The 7603-nt window shown below is 35.3% G+C and overlaps 1 long non-coding RNA gene across 1 annotated transcript; it reads right to left on the bottom strand.

The window, feature by feature from the left end:
* Positions 1-4646: 4646 nt before the first annotated feature.
* On the bottom strand, positions 4647-6826 carry LOC144999857 (uncharacterized). Its single transcript, XR_013661024.1, has 3 exons — positions 6705-6826; positions 6517-6614; positions 4647-4690 (listed from the first exon to the last, which is right to left on the bottom strand). It is a non-coding gene; the product is annotated as an uncharacterized LOC144999857 (long non-coding RNA).
* Positions 6827-7603: the final 777 nt, after the last annotated feature.

Genomic DNA, 7603 nt, shown 5'->3' on the forward strand with positions numbered 1-7603 from the left:
AGTAAGATATGTATGGATTCCTCCATTAAGTAGCTCATAGGCAGTTTTTCCATGATGCATAACAATGATGGAACAGTTTTGGGTTTAACACGTTGTCTTAACAACTCCAGCCCAAAAAGATAGAAGAACACCAACTTCAATGAGAGTTCTATTTCTTCTTTCAGTGATGTCATTTTGTTAGGGAGTTCTAGCAGCGGAGAAGTTTTAAGTGATCTTGAGATTGAGGGAAAATCTTGAAGGGAAGAATTTCTAAATTCAGTTCCATGATCACTATATAATTGCGTGACTTTATGATCATAATGAACTTCCCACTACTTAATGTGTGAAATGATTTCATGAGCAATATGACTCTTCTTTCTCAAAAACATTACCAAAGTAAATCTTGAAAATTCATCCATAATAACGAGGGTGTACTTCTTTCCATCCCTTGACTTAATCAGGACGAGTCCAAAAAGGTCCATTTTAAGAAGATGAAGTGGTTTGATAATGAAAGAATTGTACTTTGATTTGAAGGATGATTTGGTTTTGATTCCCTTTTCACACGCTAAGCATAGTTTGTCTTTGACAAATTGCATCTTAGGAATTCCTCTTAGAAGCTAATTATCAAAAATCTATGATATGTTCTTAATGTTCAAGAGGGATAACCTTTTAAGGAATAGCCAATTTAGATGAGACTGAGCGTGAGAGAGGAAACAACGACAAAGAGAGTTATCAGCAAAGAACATATCCAAGACATAGATATCATTCTTTTGATAGAAGTCAGAACAGTGGCATTCTTTTGATTAACAACCATTCATTCTCTTTTGTTAAAGTGAAATTCATAATCAGCATCACACAGTTGGTTGATTGAAATGAGATTGTTCTGAATACCTTCCATATAAGAGACATTCTTGAATACAACAGACTTACACTTGATGGTTCCATATCCCTTTGTAGCTCCACTTCCATTATCTCCATATATAAAAGTAGAACCATCATTCTTTATGAAATCTTCCAGAAGAGACTTGAATCTGGTCAAATGTCTTGAACAACCGCAATCTAAATACCAAATATGTTCTTTACCCTGAAACTAAAATAAATAGTTAATATACATTGACCCATCCTAAAATGGTTCACTTAACCAAAAGTATTATAACAACCATCAGTGTAACAATTTAAAGATTTTCCCTTTTTGATCTACTTATCATTTCGAGTCATGATGTTGTCAGTGTGAATAGAGTTCTTTTCAAAAGTTCACTCGCTAACTTTTGTGAGAAGCATCACCAAATTGATAACAAACTTTGATTCAATGATTATTTACTTTAACATTAGATTTTGATTTCTTTTTAACTTTTGAATCTGAAGATCTTTGATCATTAGATTTGAGAACTCTTGCTTTAGTTCTGGACCATGGAGTGTCATCTTTGGTATGCTCAGATGACACTTTGTCATAAGGCTTAAGGGGTATTGAAGAGTCATCTTGAATAAAATACTTCGATTGATCTCTAGGTTCAAAATTTTTGACAGAGCATTGAGCAAAAATTCTAAGAATTTTGTTTAGTGAATGAACTTCACCATTAGATATAGGAAATTTCAGTGAAATCTTAGTGGAGGGCAGAACATACTCACGATGAAGAGGTAGCCGGGAAGGATCAAGAGCAGATAAATGAGATACATATTTTGTGTTACCATTAGAGTCAATAATTGAATGAGTATCAATTAAAGTTTGATTTATAAAACAGGTACTCACAAATATACTTTTAAAGTCTTTCTCTAAACAATCAGTATTATAGAAGTTTTGTTTAGTCTCAACCTTTTTAGTTCAGGAGTCAACACCTTCTATGTCGCCTCCAAGAATTTTCTCACACTGTTCCAGAATTTGAGCATTAATAATTATCTAGGTATTATATTTAGAATAAGCCCTGTATTTGAAGATTAGTTTAATGTATCTAGCATGACCATTAGCTTTTTCTTTTTCAGAGTGAAGAAAATTGTTGGTCAGTATGATACAAGTGTTTTCTTTTTTTAAAATAAGAAAAATACTTTTCGAGAAGGGTGAGTTTTTTTTTTTTTTTTTTTGAGATTTACTAACTCAATCGTGTCATCCATTTCGATGTTTTCAATGGGAGAATAGTTAGTATTTTGGTCAAAACATACAGAAGTACTAATCAACCAAATTGAGTGAGATGCTATGATGTTCAAATTTTGTAATAACAAATGGTAAAAGAAATAAAAACAATAGTTTACAAGGAAAGCCCTTGATCCTTGCTAGGATCTAAAACATGAAACCTTGGTAGGTGATAATGATCACCTGCCTTGATGATTTTATTGAAATAAACAAAGATTACAGTGAGTTCTTAATAATAATGAGTAAAGAAATTCTTAGAGTGAGCTTGACTAAAGAATAGTGTGTTGTGTGCAGAGTTACAAGTGTTAATTTATAGTGGAATCTACCCAACAAGATGTCCGATATTTCTTGTATCCTCAATGACCATCTTCATGAACGTTATTTGACCTAGTATTCCGGGTCTACAGCATTGTTGAGATGATTCTTCATTGAAAATTTGTATTCCCTTGACTACTTCTGCACACGTGTTAATTATAAACAAGATGTGATAGTTATAAATATTAATAAGAATAATAATTGTAATTAGTTGGGATCCTGAGGTAGCCAACGATCCAGGATATTTGAGGATCCTGAGTATTATAAGGATCCTGGCCCTAACAATTTCCCCCAAGTTATTCCTGAAAATATAGGGATTAGTTTCGTAAATATTAAAGTAATAACTTAAAGTAAATAGGTAAAGGAATTTGAATTTAGTCTTTAAGAGATAAGTCTTATCAAGATACTCGAGAAATGGTAAAATCGTCTCCGTAATCTTTTTCTAGCTATAAATGAGGGCTTTCGGTAACTCATCTTTTTTACTTTTCCATCTCGTTGTGAAGGTAATCCTTTTTTCCTTTCATTTTTTTTTGAATTTCCTAGTCATGGCTAAGAAAATTAGTCGTTCTCGAGCTGGCATTGTTATTCCTTCCGATAACGATTTTAATGATCAAGGAATCTTAAACTATGAAGAGGTTTGTTCTTTTGAAAATGAAGACACGGAATCGCTGAAAGTCATTGGTGCTTTCCCTTCTGATGTGGTTTTTTGTCCTTTCAAGGCTACCGTTCAACCTTATTTTGTGTCTCCAACGTGGGTTTGTTTTTCTGAATATCCATTCACCCTAGGTTTAACTTACCCTTTTACTAGTATTGTTTGTGATTTCTTTTAGTGTACCCAAATCCCCTATTTCCAAACTATGCCAGTGGTTTGGAGGATCCTCTTTTGGATTAATCCCCTGAATCAGTCCAAAAATATCAACATTGGATTACCTGAGTTGGCCTCCATCTATTATCTTTCTACTTTTGGTTCTTCTCATTTCCTATTAAGAGTTAGAACAAATAAACCCCACATCATTCTGAAACTCAAACAAAATGATGGCGCTTTGAAAGAAAAATATTTCTTCGTGAGACATAATTCGATTCACGAGGGGGATTCCCTACCAAGATCATGGATAGAAAAGGGTAGGTAACAAATTTAGATATCAAGCATCACGAACTTTACTTCCCTCATTTTTTTGTTTTGATGCAGCGTTTATGTTTGAGGAGCTTATTCTTGCTGCTGGCGATTCTGAGGACAAGATATCCAAATTCCTCACATTTCCTATAGTGGAGAGGTCCTTAAGGCTTGAATATTCCAGTATTCAAAAGGGTTCCTGCGCTACTACTTCTATGGCCACTGGTAGCATTATTTTTCTTGGATATGTCTTTTTATAGGATCCTAACTTTATAGGGATCTCTGGGAAGTTCTAAGACTACCAGGTCCAAGGCCCGCTTTGTTTTGGCAAATCTTATAGATGATATGACTAGTGGTTCAATCAAAGCTAAACAGGAAAAATGTATCATTCTCCCTTTTCCGAAGAGATCTCAAATAGATCTTGCGGTTAAGGCTTCAGGATCCCGAAAAAGAAAGACTTATGTGGGTATAGATTTCAGCTTAGAGAACCCCATCATCGAGGATGCTCTCGGGAAGTTTTCTTTGTTTTCTCAAGCTGTAAGAATTCTGCATAGGCATTAATCATATTAATCTTTTATACCTGTTATTTTCATGTTGATGCTTATGTTCCTTCCAGGTCTTTGCACATGTTTCTCATGTTCCCAAGGACCTCATGGTTCGTGTTCATAAAGACAAGTTTGTTCTAAAAGATCAAGAGAAGACATGAAGGGTCACCAATGAGGATCTTCTCTAAAGGGTGGAGTAGTTGAGAAAGCTGAAAGTCGAAAAGGAAGACGAGCGTCTTGCGGATCTTGAGGAGTTCATCGTTGATGCCAAGACAAGCATTATAATAACTATTTTGCATGCTAAGATAAAACTGGTTGATGATCTGGAAAATGCGAGTTCTTGGGACGTGGAGGGATGATGTGTCACACCCCCGAACCAGACGGCGGAAACGTCCGAGGTTTATCGTGACTCAATTGAATACCATCACATTGCATATACATGAAACATAACATTATACATCACCAACATTTGGAATGATACAACTGGTAGCGTTTACATCCATTACATTGTTCCCAAAACATGACATTCTCAAAAATAACTGTTTGCTACTAAATTAAACCACAACAAAACGTCATAGAGTACAATTCATCCTCCACTTTATCTGTTACCTGAGAATACAAGTATTTTGAAAAACGTCAACATATGAAATGTTGGTGAGTTCATAAGTAATGTTTGAAATCCAATGTTTGTAATGTTTTGAGAAACACCAGAAAATCCGATATTTTCTGAAAATAGTAAAGTCAAAAATGTGTGAAGATCCATAGGTATGCTTGTTTGTTTCTATACTTGTAAAATTTGTTCATCTAAAATTTGTGTGTATTCCGAATCCGTATGTATTGAAATACCCTAGGAAAACCCGATGTTTTCCTAATTCGTACATTGAAACAATTGCAACGTGTGAAGTTGTCGGTACCAGGCGACGTTGGATTATTGTTGAGCATGATTATTTGCTACAAACACACGTTACACAAACGACTAGTCTATAGCGATACTAACGATCCCGAAGGCGTCGTCCGTACTAATCACGTTCTCCAACCGCCCTGACTACGTGTAGTCCCACACCCGAAGAGAACGAGGACACGAAGGCCTCAATAACTCCATTAGCCGGTTGGGGATAAAAGGTACGAGGGGTCCCAGACCCGCCTCGCATGAAAAGGTAGACTTTACTAGCAATACCAAAGGACCCTTGGGGACCAGTAGTATACAAGCCATTGAAAGTCCTTTTACGTTATGTCGGATCGGTGAAACCCAATACTTCGTAAGAGAGAAGTCTTCGGGCCTTAAGATCAGGTCATTGGGCTAGCTAGGCTCAACGAACAAGATTTTACACTTTTGGGGCCCAAAGGTGGTGCGTAGACGTCTATACACACTCGCATGTATAGTGACTTCCCAATCGTTATCGTAATGTCGTAATGTCATAGTGTTGTCGTGTTAGTAATTTCGGATTTTTATTGGTTCGAGACCGAACCAATTCATTTGACAACGACTTTTGGTGTTGTAATGTATTGTATTTCGTCGATAATTGTGGTATCATCATTGGATCAATTTGCATGTATTGAACTAGTCTTGAGAATTTTCTGTTTTCAGCCCCTCATTATTTGTAAAAATTTACTTTTTCAACCCTTTATTTAAAAACTTTCCGGTTTGGTCCTTAAATCAATTTTCTTGATATTTTAATACTAAAAATTATTGAAATAAGTATTTTCCAGCATATTTTTCATAGAAAATAGCTTAAGTCCATGAATTTCAGTTTTTTTTCTCAGCTATAACCCTTCTTTTTCGAAAGTTTGACAATTTTGGTCCAATTTGAAAATTTTTTGCAACTTTAGTCCTTTTTAAATTTAAAAAGCATTTTAAACCTTTGAAAAGGACTTGGAACACTTATAGTCCACTGTTTTATAGGAAAATGCAGTTTTGACCCTCCAAAACAGAAAATCTCGCATAATGGGCCTCATTGGGCCTAAAATGTCATTTTTAGCCCATTAAGCTTGAAGTTTATGTTTTTAATCCTCTAAATAAGTATATTTCCAGAAATTTCTTTATTGAAACTGTTTTGACAAAGTTCAACCATCAAAGTTCGTGATTTGTCAATTTAGGCCCTTAAAGTTTGTATTTTTCGCATTTTAGGTCCAAAAATGGTGTTTTTAGCTCAAAGAAATTGTTACTAAACCATATAGCCACTTTTCTAGAAATACTTTGTATGTAGAAGCATAATTGATGCTAGAGTCTTTTAACTAGAGGTATATCTCGGTTTTGCGGGGTTTTATGACTATATCCAACATTATAACACACAAAAATCACACATATAAGCATGGAATCATACCAAGCATACAAAATACATATAGATCTACACTTTCACTTGTATTCCCCCCCCCCCCCCCAAAAAAAAAAAAAAAAACTCATGAAAACCGAAAATAGGGGGTATGAAGCTCACCTTGTTTGAAGCTTTCGGTTTTTGAAGAGAATATGGAAGAAAGTTTGGTGATTTTCGGCCTTAGCACCCCTTGATGAAGATCTCGAGTTTGGTGACTTCTAAGGTGCATGATCACAAGTTGGAATAGATTTAGAAGAGGTTTTTGATGGAGTGAAGTAGCTAGATCATGGATATAAGTAAAAACTTACCTAAGATGATGATTAACTTGCAAGATCCTCTTGAAAGCTTCTTAGATTCACGAAAATTTTGAAGAAGGAGGGAGGATTGTTATTCTAGACTTAGAGAGTTTGGAAGAGATTTTTGTGGTGTGTGTGTGTTTGCCCGGCCGAGAGTGAGAGAGAGAGGAAGAAGAAATGATATTTGAGGTGAGGTTTGCATGGAGATATGAGTTTCTTGCATGGAAGTCCTTTAGTTAATAGTGAGGTGGCATGAGAAAGTCAAACCTTTCTCTTGGGCTTGTTTTGGGCCGAAAACATGGAAGGAAAAAAGGAAAATTTGGGCTTTTTGCTCCTAAGCCCAATATTAGAGTTAATCTTAAGTATTTATTGGCCTTATAAAATAAAATTGTGATTTTTATGTTTTAATAAGCTAGATTAGGTTAGTCATGGATCAAAGCTTTCAATTTATTTCATTCTAGGCCCAATATGACCCATAATATTGAAATAAATGAATGTGGGTCCAATTAGAGCCCAATTAGGGTTCTAAGCCCATGATAGTCCAATTGGAAGCTTATTGGTCCATTTGGATCCAATAAGGGAGTTCTAGTCCAAAGTGGACCTAAATAAGAACTTCTAGGGTTTCCAATTGTTTGTTGACCATTTGAATGATTGTATGGTGTATTTGATTGAAATTTTGTTGTTACAATCATGGGTGTTACACATGTTCTTAAGCTTTTGATTCACTTTAGCTTGAGTGTATAGTTTACAAGACACAAAATTTCCAGTTGTGACATGATGTAAGGCATTGGCCAAGCTGATTGATAAGCCTATTGTCGCCAATTAGGATCTTGTGTTGATGTTGACCGGAGAAGGGGAGAAGGATGTCACGACCGATGATGACCTAACAAAGGTCTAGGCTTGCAAAAAAT

The sequence above is a fragment of the Lactuca saligna genome, chromosome 6 (assembly GCF_052625555.1).
Source record: "Lactuca saligna cultivar CGN05327 chromosome 6, ASM5262555v1, whole genome shotgun sequence".
Taxonomy (NCBI): domain Eukaryota; kingdom Viridiplantae; phylum Streptophyta; class Magnoliopsida; order Asterales; family Asteraceae; genus Lactuca; species Lactuca saligna.